We start from the raw sequence: 23833 nt of genomic DNA on the forward strand, positions 1-23833 counted from the left end.
AGCTGAGACATATGTTTCCATATTGGCTCACTGTATCCAAGTATCAATTTCCTATAGTGAAGGATTGATTTACATAACTTAAGACATAATAATCACTGTATGCAAAAATGATGCACCACTGTGGAAGACAGTATGGTGATTTCTCAAACAATTACACTCAGAATTACTTTATGATCCAGCAATTTCACTTCTAGGTATATGCCCAGAAGAATTGAAAGCAGGGATTTGAACAGATATTTGTACACCAATGTTCATAGCAGCAGACATTTTGTTTCCCTACAGATAAACAAAATATGGTATATAAATGGAATGGAATGGAATGGATTATCAGTCAGCCATAAAGTGAAATGAAGTTCTGTTACATGTTCTAACATGGGGAACCTTGACAACAGGCTAAGTGAATAAATAAGACATAAAAAGACAAATATTGTGTGATTTCACTTATATGAGATACCTAGAATAGTCAAATTCTTAGAGAAAGAAAAGAGAATGGTAGTTAGCTACCAAGGGCTACAGAGGAGGGGAGAATGGGGAGTTATCATTTAAAGGGTACAGAGTTTCAGTTTGACATGAAAAGTTCTGTAGATGGATGGTTACATAACAGGGTGAATGTATTTAATGCCACTGAATTGTACCCTCAAAAAGGGTAAAAATCATTAATTTCATGTCATATATATTTTACCAGAATTTTTTTTTAAAAGACCATAGTGGGTCTAAGCTATGCTTCATTCAGCCAAGTGTTCATATCTGATAACAGCACCAAGGAAACTATCACAAAAAAAGATGGAGCTGTCCATCTAATATCAACTTAAAAATCAGTAAAGAATGCATAAATAAAGTAAATTATTAAGGAAGACAATTTAAGTGATACTGAACTGAAATTGGGTCCACTTGACAATTTCCTGACACTGGGTTGTGGTGAAGGAAAATACAGCATTTATTGTAGGCACCAAGCAAGGAGAATGGGCAGCTCATGCTCAAAAGAACCAAACTCCCCGATGGCTTTCAGGGCAAGTTTTTTAAAGGCAACATTCAGGGTGAGGGTTACAGTGGGTATGACTTTCTTCTGATTGGTTGGTGGTTGTTAACAGGGTGGTGTTTCAGGAATCTTAATCACCAACCTGGTTCCAACCAGTATGGAGTCTCTATGCTGTGGTCAGCCTGTAGTCACCATCCTCAGCCTGGGTGGGAGTCTTTGTCCCTGCAGAACAACTCAAAGATATGTGTCAGATTGTTGTATATATTGCTTGAGGAGGAACTAGGACTCTGTTTTACCACTGAACGATTGTTTCTTGACTGCTTTTCCTGTGTTTCTGCATTCCCTCACTTCCCTAATTAATAACTGCTTTGGAACTTCGGGAAGGCCTAGGAGACCAAAGACTTTTTCTACAAACAAGAAATGGGAGACACAGAGGGGTTTTTGTACCTAGGAAGGCTCTGCAGTGTCCTGCTTGGTTTCAGCTTCAGGTCTTCTCAGCTTGTCTCTCCCAGTGTGGAACCACCACCTTATGATCTGGGGCAGGGAGAATTAGGGCCCCAGTATTCTCAGAGCCTCTGTGCCCAAGGCAGAGCTTCCAACCCATGAACTGGGGCTGAGCAGAAAAAGGGAGTCCCCCACCTTTTGGCCACACTTGCATAGAACTTACCTTTGGAAACAGGTAGCTGGGGTCAGGATGAGAAATGCTGATATCCTGCCCTGCCTGGGAAGACAGCCCTCTACCTGGGATCTGTGGGGAGAGGAACCCTGTGCTCTTGGCTGCACCAGTCTGCAGTAGAGTTTCCACTATGGTGAGCTGGGAGGGGAGAGGGGAAAAGTGGGTCCTGGATCAAACACCTCAGGGTTCACTGAGCTTTAGGAGATTTCATTAAATAAGTATTTCTTCATTTGCTGTATGCACCCAGGACCATGTCCAGAGACTTTAAATGGCTGTCCTTTTATAATTATTACTGATTGTTTTTGGTAGTGAGTCTGAAGAACTCCTCACATTGTCATGCTGGAAGTGAAACTCTAGCCTTTTAAAAATTGTTCTACAGGATCCCGTGGTCCTTTAGATCCAAGTTCTCAAGAGAACATAAAGCCCAGTCCAAAGAACTAGAAGAGATACTAGAATATATCTGCCTTGGACTTCCCTGGTGCACAGTGCTTAAGAATTCGCCTGCCAATGCAGGGGACACAGGTTTGATCTGTGGTCTGGGAAGATCCCACATGCAGTGGAGCAACTAAGCCCGTGTGCCATAACTACTGAGCTTGCGTTCTAGAGCCCATGAGCCATAACTACTGAGCCTGCATGCCACAACTACTGAAGTCCACGTACCTACAGCCCATGCTCTGCAACAAGAGAAGCCACCGCAATGAGAAGCCCGTGCACCACAACGAAGAGTCACCCCCGCTCACCGCAACTAGAGAAAGCCCATGGGCAGCAACGAAGACCCAACACAGCCAAAAATAAATGAGCAAATAAATTGAAAACAAAAACAAAACAAAAAGAATATATCTGTCTCCTCAACTGACAAGTACTAGAGCCTAAATAAAGGTATGTGAGGAAGAAAACTGTGAAATATAATTTATATAATTGTCATTCTACACACACTTCAGTCCAAACTTGAGAAATTGCCAGGAGGACAATTTATACATCTAATTTAAGAAAATAAAAAGAAAAAAGAAAAAAGCAGTTCTGAATTTCTAAAAGCTATTTAGGATAAATTGAAGATTTTTGCTTCCTATAATTAATTCCCTACTTTGCCTCTAAAATAGACCTGAGCCAATTAACCCACTTCTTCTCAAGTGTAAGCATTGACAGGACTATATTCCTGTCAAGTATCTCTCCATTATTTTCTCTTCCATTGAAAACAAAAGAAAATCTGGATGGTGATGATAATTATCAGCAAGATCTTTAAGTTAAAATTCAAGATACTTCTCTGTATTTATACCAGTCAACTAGAATTTAAAATCCAGGGTGACACCTGAGGCTCAATTTCACAGCAATGAGGAATAGGAATGCTGCAGGACATCCTGAAGAGGTTCACCTCTCTATGAAGGGGTGCCTAGAACTGCAGAAGCTCATTTGAGTAGGACCTTTATACATCTCTAGGAATAAACTGAAAAAAAAAACCCTTCAACAAAAGAGTTGCACTGAGCAATGTACAGTGCTTGGTTCTTGCCTCATGAAAACACCTGAGTATATTGTTCGCATCCAATTGTGCTAATTGTTAGGTCTGGCCCAGTGACGGTCTCATCACCCTATGGTATCAATTATTCTGTCTTACTTAATTTTCTCTAATTTTGTGTGACCCCTAAGTTACGTCCAGGAAGTGATTCTCTTTCAGATTATTCCTCACCTAATGTCACTCTCTTAAATGTAAATTCTAATTTGTACCTTTGGCATCCTCCTTTCAAAACTCCCCATTCAAAAAAAAAAAAGCAGGGGCTTCACTGGTGGCGCAGTGGATGAGAGTCTGCCTGCCGATGCAGGGGACACGGGTTCGTGCCCCGGTCCGGGAAGATACCACATGCCGCGGAGCGACTGGGCCCGTGAGCCGTGGCCGCTGAGCCTGTGCGTCCAGAGCCTGTGCTCCGCAACGGGAGAGGCCACGGCACTGGAGAGGCCCGCGTACCGCAAAAAAAAAAAAAAAAAAAAAAAGCAAAAACTCCCCATTCCACTGTGGTTTAGTTTAAGACTGTAAATTTCCTTGCAAGAGAGTAGATTATGATGCTTTGGCCCAGGTGGGTTAGTCCCAGTGACTGGGAAATCTCTGGGATTTCCAGGGTCAAAAATGCCAAAGGATATATTTTTCACATACTGAGAATATAGGTGATCATATTTGGCCTTTACTGATTAGCTTCTGGCAGGCTGAGGGGCCACCAAGAGCAGGTGAATAGGTGTACCCCACACAGGGGAGTCTGGCAGAGAAGGTGAGCAGCGGCTAGAATGGAGCCAGCACTACACTCCCCAAGCTGTGTGCATCTCATTGCGTAACTGGGGCCCCAGCAACGTGGGGACCAGTACAAAAGTCTTCACTGAAACTTCTCTGGCTTTTATGTGATTTACCAATAAAAGTCTTGCTGTCAGAAAGCATCTTTCTTCTTTCAAGAATGTGACCAGGGCTTCCCTGGTGGCGCAGTGGTTGAGAGTCCGCCTGCCGATGCAGGGGACACGGGTTCGTGCCCCGGTCCGGGAAGATACCACATGCCGCGGAGCGGCTGGGCCCGTGAGCCATGGCCGCTGAGCCTGCGCGTCTGGAGCCTGTGCTCCACAATGGGAGAGGCCACAACAGAGAGAGGCCCGCGTACCGCAAAAAAAAAAAAAAAAAAAAAAAAAAAGAATGTGACCAAAACAGTGACCATTGCTGAAGTACCAGCAGCCAAAATGAAGTTCAATCCCTTTGTGGCTTCTGATCAAAGCAAGAACTAGAAAAGGCACGTCAATGTACCTTCCCACATTCACAAGAAGATTATGTCTTCCCCCTCTTTCCAAAGAGCTGAGACAGAAGTACAGTATTCGATCCATGCGTATCCAAAAAGATGAGGAAGTTCAGATTATGAGAGGGCACTGCAAAGGGCAGCAAATTGGCAACGTAGCCCAGGCTTACGGGAAGAAGTATGTCACCTATACTGACTGGGTGCAGCAAGAGGAGGCTAATGGCACAACTGTCCATGTGGGCATTCGCCCCAACAAGGTGCTTGTCACTAGACTAAAACTGGACAAAGACCACAAAAAGATCCTTGAACATAAAGTCAAATCTCTCCAGGTAGGAAAGGAAAAGGGCAGACATAAGAAAGAAACAACTGAGAAGACGCAAGAATAAAATAATCTTATATACAACTTTCACTAAAAACTGTTAAAATGAAAAAAAGGAGAATGTGGCAAAATGTGTGTGACAGAACACTAGATGAAAAAGTCAAGGTGTACCCAGTGTGAATAAAAAGAATGCATATGACCAGAAAACAATGCTGGAAGCCAGTGCATCAAAATGTTTACAATATTAGTTTTGGACCGTGGAGTTATAAATGATTCTCATTTACATCCTCGTATCTTTGTAAATTACAGCAAACATATATTTTTCTCCGCATGTGTGGAAAGCACTCCTCTCTGTTCTGCTGTCAGAGTTTTATATCCAACATAACTGTCAACTCTTCTATGAAAACTATTTCATATCCTATTTTCTCCTGTACCAGTTCTCTCCACCCAACCTTTTCCAAGTTGGTTCTCTGCCTAAGACTTCTCCTTCTTGACCAGAAGAGGTCTCTGCTGCGTCACTCAAAAAAAGACAAAGATTTTTTTTTTTTTTTTTCTTTTAAAAAAAATGTTTTGTTGGTTTGCATTTTTTTTAATAAGGTAAAAATTCTTCAGTGCCTCTGAAACTAACAAAATTTTCAAATAGAGCATTTTATCAACGAAGGGGAGCTTAAACCCTTTGGGTACTCTCATCAGTGCCTTGCACTTTACCGAGCCACAGAGCAATTTCATCTGATATGTAAAAATTTGAAAACTAAAAAAGAGAAAACAAAGGAGAACACATTTAAACAGGAAAATATATCTTTTCTAGGGACAAATTAAAAGCCATCAGTAAAGCACTTCCGAGAGCATGGACTTCGGATAGGCTGATCTGGCTTTGAATTTTGACTTCACTACTAACTGTGTGGTTTCAAGCAGCTCCACGCACCATATTCCTCTCTCTCAGTTTGTCATCTGGAAAATGAGGCTACAGATAGCTCGTTCGTAGAGTTGTAAATAGTCTGTTAGGGAACATAAAAGCGCTTAGCATGACACTAAATAAAGAAGTTTGGATTCTTATTAGGCCTGTGGATAGACATACGGGTTGGGTTGGGAGTTAAATTTTAGCCATACCATGGCTAACTCAGTTGCAAAGTAGCTTTTTCCCAAGAGGAAGAATATTGGAGTAGCAGGAAATAGGAAATCCCCTCAAATGGGAAGAGGGACGCTTTTCATCAGCCATCTTTGCTTCAAATATCACCACTAAGAAAAAAACCAAAAATTCATATCTCTAATTTCTTTTAGGGGATAGGCTAGCATTTCTATTCCAAGCTGTATCTTTCAAATAATTGTCTCACCAGGAGCCTCACATCCATCAGATGAGCTCCGCATCTTCCCCACTCTTCTTCTTTTCAGGCCTACTGTTTTCTCCTGACTTAACTATTTCTACAAGTTATCTAACATTGGTAAATACCATCACCTAATAACGTCCTATGTTCTGGGTTCTCTGGGTCTCAGAAATCACATTAGATCCCATCTGCTCACCTTTCCCTCCCCCCCAAAGCCATTCAATCATACCTGCTCCTTGTAGGTAGATGGTAGTATCTTTAAGAGCTGTCCCCTCTTTCATTGCCCGTGAAGAGCTACTCTCCTCCTTGCACCACATTTCTTACGGTTCTGAGATGGGGCCCCCAGATTTACATTTTTAACAACCTTCCAGGTGAGGCTTATGTGTGGACCACACTCTAAGTACTGTCAACATGTCTAGGAGGTGCCGCTATGCAAGAAGCATATGTAGAACTTCCTTAAACATTATAGTTTGTCCAAAGGTAATCAAAGCCACAGCCCACGTAGCTGATACAGATTAAAGAATTTGGATCACAGGTAAATGGTTTTCATTACCTATAAGACACTTTGGTGCTGCTGCTATTTCATCAGTTCAGGCTGTTCCTTTTTATTGCTGAATAGTATTTCATTGTATGAATGTACCACAGTTTATTTGTTTATTTATTTTTATTTATTTATTTATTTATTGGCTGCATTGGGTTTTCGTTGCTGCTCAGGGGCTTTCTCTAGTTGCGGCAAGCGGGGGCTACTCTTGGTTGAGGTGAGTGGGCTTCTCATTGAAGTGGCTTCTCATGTTGTGGAGCATGGGCTCTAGGCACGTGGGCTTCAGTAGTTGGGGCTCACGGGCTCTAGAGCACAGGTGCAACAGTTGTGACACACAGGCTTAGTTGCTCCACGGCATGTGGGATCTTCCCGGACCAGGGATCGAACCAGTGTCCCCTGCGTTGGCAGGTGGATTCTTAACCACTGCACCACCGGGGAAGTCCCCACAATTTGTTTATTCATTCACTCATTGAAGGTCATTTGCCTTGTGTGTTAGAGGTCCCCTAGACCACTTCCAGTTTCAGTAATTCACTAGGAGGACACGCAAGACTCAGCATGTAGTCATACTCATGGCTATGATTTATTACAACAAATGGATATGTTACCAGATCAAACTTAGGTCCACTTGCTGGCCAATCTACTAACAGGCCAATCTACTGACACTGGGTCATGGTGAAGGAAAGTGCAGCGTTTACTGCAGGCCAAGCAAGGAGTTCAGGCAGCTGGTGTTTAAAAGGCCCAAACTCCTTGAAGGCTTTCAGGGAAAGGTTTTTAAAGACAGGGTGAGGGCTGGGGTCATGGGGTGTGTGATCAGCTCACGGACATTCTTCTGATTGTTTCATGGTGAGGTAACAGGGAGTCAATATCATCAACATTCTGGTTCCAACAAGTCTGGGGTCTACATGCTTGTGGGCAGCACACAGTTAACTTCTTCCACCTGGTGGAGGTTTCAGGATCTGCAAAACAGCTCAAAGGACATGGCTCAGAATATTATCTATAGCCCTTGACCTTGGTTTAATGGCTAAAATATTATTGTTTTGTCTTGCTTGACTCTTTTTCTTTGTTTCTGCATTTTCTCACTTCTCTGGTTAAATTTACTCTTTAGAATTTGGGGAAGGCCTAAGAGGCTAAAGTTTTTCTACAGACAAGAGGCAGGCAGGGGACATGTCGGGGTGGGCGGGTTCTCTTCTGGGAGGGCCCCCTAGGGTCCTGCTCGGTTACGGATACACAGCAAAATCAGCAAAGGAAAAAGGCACATGGGGTGAAGTCCAAGGGACAAAGAGCACTAATTTCCAAGAGTCCTCTTTCAGTGGAGTCAAACAGGGCAGACAGACTTAATTCCTCCAACCATGAGCTGTGACAGCTCTGCTTTTAATTTGGTCAGGAAAAGTAACTTGTTCATCCTTTGGTCTTTCTGGAGATTTAAGAGAATACTTTGCAGGTACAGCAAGGTTCATTGTCATCCAGGTATTGGAAGACAAAAGTCATGTTTGCATTACAGTTATCCTAAGTGATTACTAGATGATCAGTCCTTGACTGATGCTACCTTCCAGAAGAGAGATAAGCTTTAGAGAGTCGACGAAGTCAGGGTGGTTCCCGGGAGGATGCAGTTCTGAGCAATGGGTACGATGTGAGCCAATGAGAACTAGAAAGGACTTTCTACACATGGGAAAAGCATAAGTAGAGGAAATGAGGAAGGGAAAAGCCACTGCATTTACAGAATGGTGACAATATCCTGGGCAGAGAAGTTTCCTGGTGAGAAATAAAAGAAGGTAATCTTAGGAAAAGGGATCCAGCTTATCGAGGACTTTCAATCCCCAAATTAGTGATCGAAATAGATTACTATAGAGAGTTATGTTAATGATCATGACAGAGTTTGAGAAAAATTAATCTGGCAACACTTCAAAGGATGGATTGGAGATTAAGCGATGAATAAACTTGTTTGAAAATAAACCCAGGTGAGAAGCCCCAATTAAGGTCAAAGATATGTGGATGGGGAATAGGGGGCTCCCTCGAGACAGTTTATATTGGGGTGAATGAAGCACACAAGCAAGGCTTGAGCACATGGAAATAAGGTCAACCGATCCTGGAGAGGAGTTTAGTTGCACTTGGTAAGTTACCTTTATAAAGGAGGTCAGTAAGGCACTATAGAGCCTTTTTTTGTTTTTTGTTTTTGGCTGAGGCTGCTTGTGGGATCTTAGTTCCCTGACCAGGGATTGAACCCCGGCCCTCGGCAGTGAAAGTGCCGAGTCCTAACCACTGGACAGCCAGGGAATTCCCTATTAGAGCCATTTTAACATCTAAGAAAAGTTATAAAACACTTTCTACTAGAAAGACAGATGATAATGCAGAGGGGGAAAAAATCAATGTGTGGTACAGAAGTAGCAAGAGGTGCAGTGTTTTTTTTTATGGGGAAGTATTTTAAGAAAGCCATTTAGTATGACTAATCTGTTTTCTCTTTCAAAGATAGTTCATTTCAGTATAGCCTAATTAGGAAGGAATAAATAAGGCACCTGAGGTCAAGATTGGACCTGCTTTGTTAACTTATAATATTCAAGAAAGCAGTAATATCTAAGAGCTCATACGTTCATATCTGAGATTTGATACATTCGGAATGAGCTATGAGCTGATGTGGGGCTGTATATTTTTAATGAAAGCCGAAATGACATTTAAAAAAAATTTTTATTTTATTGAAGTATAGTTGATTTACAATGTTGTGTTAATTTCTGCTATACAGCAAAGTGATTCAGTTATACATATATACACATCCTTTTTCATATTCTTTTCCATTATGGTTTATCACAGGATATTGAATACAGTTCCCTGTGCTATACAGTAGGGCCTTGTTGTTTATCCATCCTCTATACAATAGTTTGCATCTGCTAACCCCTAACTCCCAATCCATCCCTCCCCCTCAACCTCCGGCAGCCACAAGTCTGTTCTCTAGGTCTGTGAGTCTGTTTCTGTTTCATAAATAAGTTCATTTGTGTCATACTTTAGATTCCACATATAAGTGATATCATATGGTATTTGTCTTTCTTTTCCTGACTTTGCTTAGTATGATAATCTCTAGGTCCATCCATATTGCTGAAAACGGCATTTCATTCTTTTTTATGATTCAGTAGTAAGGAATAACATTTCTAATCATGCCATCAACTCAAATTTTCTCAGTGCAAAAACAACATTAAGATGCTTTGAAGAGGTACAGTGTCTTGAGGAAGTAAAAGCCAGCTGCTGCCTGTGTCGTGCTGCTCTGTGAGATTCACAAGCTCAGTTTCTCCCTTTCTCTCCTCCTTCACCCCATTCCCCTGGCAATGGCCTTCCTTCTGCACTTCAAACATGCTAAGTTAGTCCCCATCTCAGAACTACCTGCAGTGTCCCTCCCAAGATTTTCCCGTGGCTGCCTCCTTCTCATCATTCAGTTTTGTTTGTTTGTTTTAATTAATTTATTTATTTAATTTATTTATTTTTGGCTGCGTTGGGTCTTTGTTGCTGCACGTGGGCTTCTCCCTAGTTGCGGCGAGAGGGGGCTACTCTTAATTGCAGTGCGCGGGCTTCTCCTTGCGGTGGCTTCTCTTGTTGTGGAGCACGGGCTCTAGGCGCGTGGGCTCAGTAGTTGTGGCACATGGGTTTAGCTGCTCCGCGGCATGTGGTGTCTTCCCGGACCAGGGCTCGAAGCCGTGTCCCCTGCATTGGCAGGCAGATTCTTAACCACTGGGTCACCAGGGAAGCCCCATCATTCAGTTTTTAAACGGTATCCTCTCCTCAGGGAGGGAAAGCAGATGCTGTTGGGGGCCCTGCCCATATGCCTCTTTACAGGCTGTGCATTCATCCCCCAGATGCTGTGGGTGTTGGCTGCTCATGACTCAGGCCTTTGTCCTTTTATGGGGAATTGCTCTTAGCCGGCAGGAGACTCCTCACCCGGCAGTGGTCCCCCAACAGTGGAGATAATGGCGGTGAGTTACCTCCCCCACCCAGGGGAGGGCAGTGGACAAAGGCTAAGTGATGAAAGGATGCAGCAGCCTCCTCACCTCTGGGTGGCACAACTTCTGTGGTGCAATTCACGATTCAGGGCTTCCCATGAGATCAGGCTGAGACTAGACTTCTCCTAAAGCCATATCTTTGCCGAACTTCATCCCCTGCTGTCCCCTACTTTTTTCACCTAATAGGTTTCTCTTTAAGATCACTGAAGCGGGAATTCCCATCTTAGGTTCTGTTCACAAGAAAGACAGCTGGTGAGAGAAGTGGTCCTAGGAAGCCAACTGGATCTAGATTTGGCGTTGGATAACTCATCCACTAGATGGCAATGAGAACCGTGTCGTTGGTAGTGAGTGAACTACTGTTAGTGCTTGACTTGCTGTAGAACTAGGACAAAATATAGGTGGAAGAAGCTGCATTAAATTGTGAAATGGCTCTGGTATTTAACATGTATCAGGAAAACAGGGGAAAGCTTGGTACACAGGAATGCTTGGACTATTTTTACCACTTCTTGGGAGTCTGTAGTTATTTCAAAACAAAAAGTTAAAAATGAAAACAAACAAATTAGTACCATCATTAAGGACTTCAGGGATACAGAAATAATGGTTCCCATATACCCCCATTTGATTCAATAGCTTGACCTCTTCAAAAACCAAATTAATTGTGGCAGATGACACGGACTACCTGAAACTCAACCAAATAACCCCAACTGATGCCACTTCATTGAATGTGGTACCTTTATTAGAACAGATTAACATAGACTTTGGTATGTAGTGTAAAGCCCTAACTGACATCTATATCCTTTTCTATACCCATCAGAAAGGTGAATCAGTAAAAGTTTGCATTCACAAGGAATGGATAATAGTATATACAGTCACAACTTTGCCTTAGGGCTACTTTAACTCTCCTACTCTCTGTCACAATGTAGTCCAAAGGGATCTGGATCATGTGGACAATGCCACAGAATTTTACATTGGTCAACTATATTGATAGCATGATGTTAAGTGAACCTGATAAGAAGGAAATGTCAAGTGCTCTGGGATGCTGAAGTACACTTCAGAAGGTGGAAAAAAAATCCTAAAAAAAATAAAGGAGGCTGCCACATTGGCAAGGTTTCTAAGGGCACAGTGTTCTGGTACATCCTAGGACATCTCCTCTCTGGTAAAGGACAAGTCACTGCACCTTGTGACTCCTGCCACCAAGAGAAAAGCACAGAGCATGGTAGGCATTTTGGAGACAGTATTTATGACATTTGGGAACACTGCTCCAAGCTATTTAGTGGGTGATGAGGAAGTTTACCAGTTTAAGTGGGACTCAGAGTAGAAGAGGGCTCTGTAGTGGATCTAGGTTATGGTATAAGAAACACTGCCTCTTGGGCCATATGTCCCCAAAGATTCTAGGGTACTCGATGTATCTCTGGTAGATAAAGATGCTGTGTGAAATACTTGGGAAGCCCAAATATGAGAATTGCAGGGCAAATCTCTAGGGTTCTTGGGCAAGGCCTTTTTACTTGTAGGAGAGAACTATACACCATTCACAAAACAGCTTCTGACACATTGTTGGGACCTGGAAGAGACTATCTGATTACAAGACATCAAATGACTATGAAACTAGAGCTGCTCGCCACAAGCTGGGTTTGGTCAGACCTACCAAGTCATAAGATTGGGTACACCAGCAGCATCCATCATAAGCTGGAAATAGTGTATCTGAAACCGGGCTCAAGCAGATCCCCAAAGCATAATAAAGCTGTGCAAACAAGTAGATCAGAACAACTACTACTTTCGTTACTCTTACATAAACACTTTTCCTTCAGCTCATAGCTGTAGCCTCTTAAAGTTTTCCTAGGACCAGCTGATAGAGGAGGAAAAATCTTCTTCTTGGTATATGAATACACGTTGAAAATAGACTACTAGTACGCTACAGCCCACTCGTGCTGAAAGACGGTGGTGGAGGAAAATTATCTCAGTGGGTAGAGTTTCAGATGGTTCTCCTGGTTATGTACTTTGTGTGGAGAGAAAACGGGCCCCCAGAAAAGTTATTCACAGATTTATGGGCACCAGCAAATGGCCTGGCTGGTCAGTCAGTGGCTGGGAAAGAGCAAGACTGGAAAATCAGAGAGCAAGTCTGGAGAGAGCTTGTGAGTGGATCAATGGGAGTGGGCAAGAAGCACTGGTTAATGTCCACCAGGGAGTGTCAGCTGCAGGTGAGGCACTAGCTAACCAAGGCACAGGAAGAGTCACCCAGCAGACGTCAGCCAGCTTCAATCCTCAGCCCCACCAGCCCTTTCACAGTTGGCTTATGAACAGAACAGCCATCAGTGGGGGTTATGCATGAGATCACCAGCATGGGCTCCCGCTCCACAAAGCTGATCTAGCTACTGCTGCTGCTGCACATCCAACCACCAGTAATGAAGAGCAATGCCGAGTCCCCCAGACAGCCCAACCTCTTGAGAAAACCAGCCAGCTATATCAGACACCCTTCATGCTGGGAAAGAACGACAATTCATGGTTGTATTTATCATAACCTGAGGACCACCTGCAACAGTTAGAGTTGTAGTTTGTTCCAGTAACCCTTCTCTTATAAATACCAGAAATTGCGCCAACCAGAATGTTGGAGGACCTGCGACCAGATGGAGTGACATTACCATGAAAAACAAGTGGCTCTGAGTGGTACAAAGTGTAGACTGTAGCAGATGCAACTGGTGCCTTCCTAAATCCCCTTTACAGGCTGGTGTGCCAGTGTTGGCTGCTAATGGCTCACACCTGCGCTCTGCCCCAGGGGCTTGCATTTGACTGAAGGGAGGTGCCTAAGTCAGAGATGACTCTTCTTTCCACAGTGTACAGAGACCTCTGTCTAGCCGTGACTACATTTCCCAGCTTCTCTTGCAACTAGATGGGGACATGTGAATAGCTCTCACTGAGAACTATTGAGGTGCATTCTCTCAAGACCAAGATTAAGAAGCTTTCTCCATTTGTTCTTTCCCCTTCCTCCTCCTGCATGCAAAGGGCATGAAAACCCTGGCAAGAGGAGGCCGCAAGATAAAAGGAGCCTGGGTTCCTGAGTCACCATGTGGAAGCTGCGACCAATCAGGAACACATGTATTGTTAAATGACTGTGGGTTCTTTTGTTACAGCAGCTGCATTATTCTAAAACCCTCTACCTGTGAACTCTAACAGGATTCCTGACATACTATGAAGTGGGACTGGATGCTTCTGAAGGCCCCTTCTGATACAGATTCTCTGGTACATTTCTTCTGAAATTTATGAATTATTGTACTTGAAGGTTATGTTGTTAAATAGTATCATTTAATTATCCTATAGTAAACATAGTAAAGTTTAAAACCACTGAGTCAGAAGAACTGGATTCCAGCTCTGGCTCCTCTACCAGCCTGTTATAGAGTCTGGAAAATATAACTTTACCTCTCTGAGCCTCACTTTCATCAACTGTAAAATACAAATAAAATGCAATGTGAATGAGGACAATATGACCTCTAAGGTCCTTTCTAGCTCTTCTAGTCCTTGCTTCTCTGTATAGTATTAAAATAAATCTCTTCAAAGAATGTACAGCAACAGCTCTTTATAGCCTGGGAGAAGTGGGAGCACAGAACTTTAGTGCATTATATATTGCACTAAACTTAACCTATAATAAACCTTTTAATCACAGAGTTATCTTTTATTATTGGACTTCAAAATTTGGAGATGAGTCAAAGACACTGGGTTCTTTGCTTTTGGCTCTAGATATAGTCAAATTGTCTCGAACAGCTCAAATACTCCATTCAATTGAGGCAGTAATTGGGGATGATTTGTATCAGAAGTAGGAAATAGGGCCAAGTGAGTCCAGTGGGAAATGGCTGTTTGGCAATGCCAAGAAACACTCCAGGGCACTGGGCCATGACCATGTCAGTGACACATAGCCCACACTGACAATGAATCCAACAGTAAACCATAAACTGATTGAAGTTTTGTTTCCTTTATAAACAAATTGGCGTGGCTGTGTTCCAATAAAACATTGTTTACTGGTTTCGGTTATTTATTCTTTTTAATTAACAAACATAAAGAAGGTCATTTAGAACAATGGTGCCCAACCCCCCAGCTGCAGACAGGTACCAGTCCGCAGCCTGTTAGGAACTGGGCTGCACACACAGCAGGAGGTGAGTGGCAGGCAAGCAAGTGAACCTTCATTTGCCGCTCCCCATCCCTCTCCATCACTGGCATTACCCTCTAAACCACCTGCCCCCCACCCCCCATCCGTGGAAAAATTGTCTTCCACCAAACTTGTCCCTGGTGCCAAAAAGGTTGGGGACCACTGATTTAGAAGGCACAAAATATTAAAGAAAAAGTTCTGGAAGCTACTACAGATAAATGTTTCCCTGGTAAATATCAAGTCTTCTGACATTCTATGTCTCTGAACTACATAGTTTTGTTTTTTTGTGGTACGCAGGCCTCTCACTGTCGTGGCCTCTCCCGTTGCGGAGCACAGGCTCCGGACGCTCAGGCTCAGCGGCCATGGCTCACGGGCCCAACCGCTCCACGGCATGTGGGATCTTCCCGGACCAGGGCACGAACCCGTGTCCCCTGCATCGTCAGGAGGATTCTCAACCACTGCACCACCAGGGAAGCCCTGTTTTGTTTTGTTATGTTTTGTTTTGTTTGTACTGGACAGAGCATTTAACTAATCTCTTGGGGTTTGCGTAAGGAACCTGGGCCAGCTGTAGATAAGGAAGGGATTGGAAAATATCTGGGGCTTTCTCTGACGTTTTTTGGGGCTGCCTTGCATCTTACCCATGGAGAATATGCTGATTTTCTCACAGGTGAGGATGATGAGCAATTCTCAGAGGTCAGAGGAGCTGCTGCATTCAATCTAGGCTGTTGGATTATATCTCCCTGAATGGCCATGCACATTTTTGTCAACTTCTAGGGGTAAGATGCAGCTCCAGCAGTGATATCTGGTAAAGCACCTCAAGGGACAGAAAAGGCAGATGATCTCCTCAGCCACTTCACCAAGCATCTGGCTCTGTTCAGCTCCGCCACAAACCTGGCTCCCAGTGTTGGGCTGTCCTTGCACTCCTAATATTAGTGTAAAGAGGATGGCTATTTCCTTAAGCACTGAGAGTTAAGGCATTGCTGGCTTTCACTGCTGAGGATCTGTGGACAAGTCTGATGTCTCCTTACTTACAAATACATCAGATCACGAGAGGACACACTGAAGGATCCATAAGGTGTCTTGGACATGCTGTTAAGGACCACCCAGACTTAAAATCTGAGCACCGTCAGTCCCCACCCCGTGACTGCCTTTTACCTTCTATAGCTAATCATTTGCCAATTTATGTTTATTCAACATACACAAGGTTTTTCATTCCTTTCTAGGGCTACTCTCACTTACTTCAGGCCCTCTCACTGACACTGTAATATTAAATTCTAAACTGCATTTCCAGCCCCAATGCATCTTAGACATGCTAGCAGACGAAGCATTTGAAACCCGATTCCTATCATGTTAATTTCTGCTCAATCTTTCTCAGTGGTTTCCTGTTGCGTATATAATTATGGGTAACCTCAGCCCCGCATCTCTTAAAATTAAGCTCAAATTTGCATTTTCCAGCCTTAATTTCCTAGTACCTATTTCACACATCCAACTCTAATGTAACTACCTGGAAAAGCTGAAACTTTCTTACATATGCACTGTTTTTCATATTATGCCTCAGTTCTCCTTTGAAACTTTTTCCATGTGAGTAGGAGCTGGTTTTGTTTTCCTTCACAACCTCCACTACTCCAAGTGCAGAGCCATTTACATAGCTAGTTTTCAGTACACTTTTGTGGAACTGAATTAGAAAATGAAATTCTTCAAGTACAATCCAAGATCCATTCTCTCATAGTTATGTGTCAGGTATTGTTCTAGGGCTAGGGATAAAAAAACTGAACACAACAACGGGAGTAAATTTATGCCCTCATGAAGCTCAAATGGGGGAAGCTGGGGTAGGAGATGAAGACATTAAACAAATAAATAAGCAACATACTTAAAATGTCATATGAAATGAGAGCTATAGAGAAAAGTAGAGTTGGGGGGGGATGGGAAGTACCAGAAGTGGCTGGGTTGGGGAGAGAAATTTTATTTTATTTTTTTATTATTTTTTTTTTGAGAAATTTTAAATGATGGTGATCACAGAGGGTCCTTCTGAGAAAGTGACATTTGAACAAAATACTTAAAGGGTAGGAACTTGTGGCTACTGAGGGAAAAAAAGCATTCTAAAGATAGGCACTAGGGCTTCCCTGGTGGCGCAGCGGTTGAGAGTCGGCCTGCCTGCCAATGCAGGGGACGCGGGTTCGTTCCCCGGTCCGGGAAGATCCCACATGCCGCGGAGTGGCTGGGCCCGTGAGCCATGGCCGCTGAGCCTGCGCGTCTGGAGCCTGTGTTCTGCAACGGGAGGGGCCGCGACAGTGAGAGGCCCGTGTACCGCAAAAAAAAAAAATTAAAAAAAAAATTAAAAAAAAAAAAAAGATAGGCACAAGAAAGGCAGAGGCCCTGAGGCAGGAACTTTTGGTGTTCTAGTAATAGGTAGCAAGGAGAGCAAAGTGAGCCAGGAAGGTGTGGTAGATGAGGGTGAGGGTCTCAGTGGACTGTAAGCTATTATGAAGACTTTGACTTTTACCCTAAGTCAAATGCAGGGACTTTGCTGGGCACTGAGCAGAGGAGTTCCCTGATCTAAACTGATAGGCCAGGGTAGAAGCAGAAAAACCACTTAGGAGCGTCTATGATAAGCTAAGATGGTGGCTTGGACTAACGTGGTGGTGAAGGGTTTGAAAGGAGGTCAGATTCTAGAGGTATTTTTAAAATAGAGCTGATAAGAACTGCTGATGGTTTGAATATGGGATGTGAGAGAAAGAGAGAACCAAGGATAATTGTAACATTATCCCTGAGTAAGTAGAAGGAAGTTGGCATTATTGATATGAGATAAACCATGAAAGGAACAAATTTTAGAGAGTAGGATGGAGGGCAGATTAAGATTTTTCTTAGTTTATCAGTGATAATTTAAGGTAGTTCTGGTCTTATCCAAAGTTTTAATTAGAATGTTCCTCTCTAGCACACCCTGAATTTTATCTCAAAACCTTTTTTTCCTAGTACTCTTATAAAACAAATCCCAGAAACCATAGATGACTGACAAATTAAATTACGTTTTAAAAGTTAGTATGGCAAAAACTACCAAAAGCAAAGTCTACATAGAAATGACAAACCATGAAACAATATTTGTAGCTCATATTATAAACCTAGGTTTCCTAATATATAAAGAACTCCTACAAGTATATAAGAAACAACAACAACCCCAAAAGAAAAATGGACAATGGATATGAACAGATAGTTCATGGAAAAAAATGCCTTTTAAGCATAAGACACTCAATGTCACTCATTTAAAGCTATAATTAGATAATCTTCCCTATAAGATTGATAAAGATCAAAAAGGTTAATAACTCAAAATATTGGTTAGAGTATAAGGAAATAAGCATTCTCATATATCAGCTTCTATGGAGGACAGTTTGGCAACATCTGTCAATTTTTTAAATGTATATACTCCGACCAAGCAATCTGACTTCTAGCTAGGCATGATAGAGGTATAGTCACATATTTCTGAAAATATACACACATGAGGTTATGAATTACAACATGGTATGTAATTTAAAAAGATTCAACACAACTTACATATACAATAATAATAGAGTAATTGTGGTATATCCATTGTAAACATCCATTAAAAATAATAAGGCAGGGCTTCCCTGGTGGCGCAGTGGTTGAGAGTCCGCCTGACGATGCAGGGGACATGGATTCGTGCCCCGGTCCGGGAGGATCCCACAGGATCCCACATGCCGTGGAGTTGCTGGGCCCGTGAGCCATGGCCGCTGAGCCTGCGCGTCCGGAGCCTGTGCTCCGCAACGGGAGAGGCCACAACAGTGAGAGGCCCGCGTACCGCAAAAATAATAATAATAATAATAAGGCAGCTTTGCAAAACATATTATTAAGAGATAAATATATAATTAAAAGAAAAGAGCAAAGTGAATAATGGTTTGTGTAGTAAGCTACCATAGGTTTTCAAAAATACGAGCGGGACAGAATGTACATACGTATGTTTATAATGGCATGGAATATCTCTGCATGTATATATGGCAAACTGATAAATATGATTGCTCCTGGAAAGCAACTGGGGGGCTGGAGAATAAAGTTGGGAAGAAAGTTACTTTTTTAACCAGCTGTTTTGTTGGAAACAGATATAGACAACAATGAGCAGAGAAGGTTTATTGGGGAGTGAGCTCAAGAGATACACCGGCAAGGGAGACATTGACCCACGATGTAGTTGCAGCGGGGATCTCGGCCAGTCCTACAGTCTTGTGGTGAACTCTGGAGCCGGATGGTCCTTACTTATTGTGCCAAACCGAAGCAAGGAAACCAGGACTTTGCACCCCTGCCTCAGCCGGTCGTTGGCCTAGGGCTGCCCTCTGGGAGGGATGGAGTCTTGGGAGAGCAGCTCCCAGCAGCTCGTGCCAGTTCCCACCAATATTGCCAGCCGCAGAACCATGGGTTCCTGAGCCTTGACGACAGGATTGGGGTAAAGTATGTTTGAATTTCTTCCAAAATAACTAGATAGAATAGCTTGGGTGGGGCAAGCAAAGAGCCAGTACTCTACTCTGAAATTATAGGAGGCTAGCACTCACTGCAAGTCCCCCATTGAAACTGTCTTTGGAGGCTGGCAGCACTCTTTTTAAACAGATGACTCTGACATCTGTTTGACCTCCTAATCCTCCCATCTCATCCAAGAGGGTCCTTATGTTCCTTTAATGCACGCATCCTCCTTCAGGTGACAGCGGAGGAAAGAGAAATAAGCAAAGTAATTGTGACTTGAGAAATTTACAACTCTATTTTAAATGAAAAATGCCATGTTTTATCTCCCTATCTAATTTTAGATAGAGAATCTTAGCTACATCTAATTTGAAACCATTACATTTTAAAATAGGTTTGGCATCGGACTTCCCTGGTGGTCCACTGGTTAAGATTCCACACTTCCCATGCAAAGGGGCACGGGTTCAATGCCTGGTCGGGAAACTAAGATCCTACATGCCCTGTGACGGCCAGAAAATTAAAAATAGGTTTGGCATCCTTATCTTTTTCTTGTGCCTCTTTATTATGAAATTAAAATATTCATATATTACCTAAATTTGTCAAAAAAATGAGATTGAAAGAGACTTAAGAGATAAAATCAGTGGAACTTATTTCAATCTTGAGGGGGAGAAACAAAAAGACCAGTGCAAATGAATAGTTTTGAGACAATCAGGGCAAGTTGTACATGGACTGGATATTAGATTATACCAAGAAATTATTGACAATTGGATATAATTTTAAGAGTCTTTATTACCAATTCATGTTGAATTATTTGTGAGTGAAATAATGTCTGGGATTTGTTTTAAATACTGCAGCTAAAAAGAGAAGCAGTAAAGGTGATGGGATAGATGAAAAAATATTGGTAAAACATTAGTAATTGTTGAAACCAAGCATGGGCACCTGGGGTTTAATGTGCTACACTCTTTACTTTTGTTTTATTTGACGATTTCCATAATGAAAATGACAAAAATGCATGTATCTAAATACACATATGAACTGTGTCATCTCCCTAAACTGTATCATTTAAAAAAAGAAAACCAACACCTGTACAAATGATAATTCTCCTTTGGTTTGATGTAATTGGTGGGATCATCAGGCCTTTAACTGTTCACACATCACTGGCTGCATTAGGCTGTAACCTGACATTCCACCATTGTAATTTCCTGCACACAAGCATTACACAGATGACAGTCTAGGCTAATGATTGTAGCTGTGAAAAACAAGACAAAAGACAGGTTAGTGTTTCCCAGTACTTGTCAGAGTGAAGCCACATCATATGCTTTTTATTCCATGGCAGAGTCCCATGTACTGGCATATAAATTTGTCCCACTGAATTAATTTATTAATTAATTTGGGTGAGTTTCAGCTGTAGGAATGTGTGCCCATTCTCTACTGGTCTGTATCTTCCATGAACAAAACAAAATATTTCTTGAAGCTCATTGCTAAATTATTTCTAACAATAATTATGTTCAGATATTAAGTCCTCTGTGGTTTCTGAGTTCAGGTCAGTTATACTATTAAATGGTGCTTCTCAAACTGTTTGTCTTTTGGAACCCTTTACATTCTTAAAAATTATTTTTTAATTTTATTTTAAAATTTATTTTATTTTTTAGTTTATTATTATATATATTTTTTGGCTGCATTTGGTCTTTGTTGCTGCACGCGGGCTTTTCCCTAGTTACGGCAAGTGGGGACTACTCTTCATCGCGGTGCCCAGGCTTCTCATTGCGGTGGCTTCTGTTGTTGCAGAGCACGGGCTCTAGGCACGTGGGCTTCAGTAGTTGTGGCTCACGGGCTCAGTAGTTGTGGCTCGCGGGCTCAGTAGCTGTAGCTCGCGGGGTCTAGAGTGCAGGCTCAGTAGTTGTGGTGCATGGACTTAGTTGCTCCGCGGCATGTAGGATCTTCACTGGTCGAAGATCGCTGGATCTTCGACCAGTGATTGAACTCTTGTCCCCTGCATTGGCAGGTGGATTCTTAACCACTGCGCCACCAGGGAAGTCCCTTAAAAATTATTGAGGACCTCAAAAGAGTTTTTGTTTATGTGGGTTTTATCTATTGATATTTACTATGTTAGACATTGGAACCAAAATGAAAAATTAATTAAATAATAATAAACTCATATGTTAACATAATGTTTTTAAGAAAAATAAGTATTTTTCTTAAATATGAGATAGGGACCAAATCTGCATATCTTGTTAATGTCTTGTTTAATTGAAGGCAGCTGGAGTCTCATAGCTACTTCTGCATTGACACTGTTGCCATATCACCTAACACACAGCCTTCAGAAAACTCCATGGTACAATAGTGCAAAAATGAGAAGGAAAAAGTCAAAGAACGTCTTATTATTATGCAAATAGATTTGACTTCCTAGATCCTCCCCAAAAGGTCTTAGGGAGCCTCAGGTGCCCTAGAATCCCACTTTGAGAACGGCTGCCAGGTAATGTGTGTGTATTTGGGAAAGCTTGCCCACATGTGAAAGTGAGAGAGTGGACCCACCTGACTCAGAAGCATGGAGACGCAGCGACCTCAGGTGACTGGCCAGTACTACAACCCACAACGTTTACAACTACCACAGAAAGGGTTCCTCAGAATCTGATCTAAAGAGAAAAATTTTACCCTTGCCATCTTAGTCTGTTCAGGCTGCTCTAACAGAATCCCATTGATTGGGTGAATTAGAAACAAGAGAAATTTATTTCCCACAGGTCTGGAAGCTGAGAAGTCCAAGATTAAGGCACCGGCAGATTTGGTGTCTGGTGAGAGCCTGCTTCCTGTTTCAAGTCAGAAGTCTTTTCCCTGTGTCCTCACACTGAGAAAGGGGTAGGGAGCTCTCTGGGGTCTCTTTTATAAAGGCACTAATCTCACTCATGAGGGCTCCCCCCTCAAGGCCTAATCACCTCCCCAAACCTGCCCCCCATCACCCGGTCAAATACCTTCCACATTGGTTAATTCACATTTAGCACATCCATTGGGGCTGGGGGACACAAACATTCAGTCTATAGACCTTACCTAAAAAAATATTCTAACTGAAGTTTTAAAAGGTTTTAAAACAGAGATTTAACGTGCTGTCATGACACAGAGTCTTTTGGAAATTTAAACAGTATTTAATAGTAAAGATTTTGTTTAAGGCTCCATTTATGACTTTTATTGTCATATATTTTATTTGTCCAACATCTAAAACTTTTATTTTCCCAGGTAATGCTTGGCATAGTTTGTGGTATTAATCTTTCCAATGCATTATTTTTTCTGCACTTATTATGGGGTGGTATTTGTTTCCATTCAGTAAGACATGTTTAAACAAGCAGCTTTGGTCAACATTCCACTACTAATGCATTATATTTTTTAAGTAATTATTTATTTATTTATTTCTAATTATAAAAGTAAAACATACTCATTGAAAAAAATTTAGAAAAAGAAAACAAACAGAAAAATATAAAGTGCAAAATAAAGATCACATATAATCCCAGCTTCCAGAGACAACTACTGACAATATTTTGTGGTCTAGTCCTCCAGATTTTATTCTATACATCACATCAATTTGTCATCACAGTACATAGATAGATGTCTGAAAATCAGATGTAGCAAACAATTAAAATGTGGCCCATTTGCTTTAATATTTGGTGTAAATTGAACAATGATGGTGACAGACTTTGCAAAAATACATGGCTTCAGTTTATACTAAAAGAGCATCTTGTGAATCTAGGCACTTAGTGTCAGAATATATTTTTCATAATTTACTAAGGCTAGGAAGAGTTCAATTATTGATGTTACTAATCTATCTAGATTTTGGTCTCAAGATCATATTCTTCCTTATGGACAGATAAGCCAGAGTTTACCAATTTGTTGGCAAGACTGTAATTTTGTAAATTACGGGGCCTGATAGAACATCACATAATTTTACACAGATGCTTCAGTAAAAGAAGCGTCTGATGAGACCTTCCGAATTAACCAAATATGTTCCTGTATGTCTCACTGTTGTTTAGCTTACCACGTTAATTACCCTTTTCACATATTTACTCTGAGGTGTTCACCCAGTTATTCTCTGAACAGATGGTTCCCAGAAGTTACCTCATTCAGAATAGGGTAATTAAGCATGAAAATTATGATACGAAGTATAGTCCCGTTTTCCACAGAAAATGCTACAAAATCCTGCAGACGGGGTGGATTTAAACAAAGCGTCTTCAGGTGTTGTGCTTAAAACAGAGAGTGAAGGAGGCCCATACTTGGGTAAAACAGGTTACAAGAAGAATAGAAGCTGTTGTTCGGGTATTTCCAGTCAGTAAGGGAAGAACTTTCAGAGCTCACTGGCTATCCCAACTCCCTGAGGTTTTTAGTGGTAAATCCCAAGTGAATATGTCAGGTTTTTCTAGGGCCTGATCTTTCTGCATGAAACTTTTGAATTACAAGACAGCTATGAAGTATTTTTTGCTTTGGTATATTAAATGTCTGGTTTTAATTCAGACATTTGGAAATTGTATGAAATCTTCAAGATGTAAAGTTTAGTCCAGCCTAGTGGATGATCTATACAGTGATGGTTAACAGGTCTAAAACCCTATCCTAAAGTGTGTTTTGGAAATTTGTGGGGCTATATTTATCCCTCACAATGATTG

General features: G+C 41.9%; 1 pseudogene; it reads left to right on the top strand.

Moving 5' to 3' along the window:
• Nucleotides 1-4367: 4367 nt before the first annotated feature.
• Nucleotides 4368-4806, top strand: LOC131755227 (large ribosomal subunit protein uL24 pseudogene; annotated as a pseudogene).
• Nucleotides 4807-23833: the final 19027 nt, after the last annotated feature.

Source organism: Kogia breviceps, chromosome 4 (genome assembly GCF_026419965.1).
Source record: "Kogia breviceps isolate mKogBre1 chromosome 4, mKogBre1 haplotype 1, whole genome shotgun sequence".
NCBI classification, from domain to species: Eukaryota; Metazoa; Chordata; class Mammalia; order Artiodactyla; family Physeteridae; genus Kogia; species Kogia breviceps.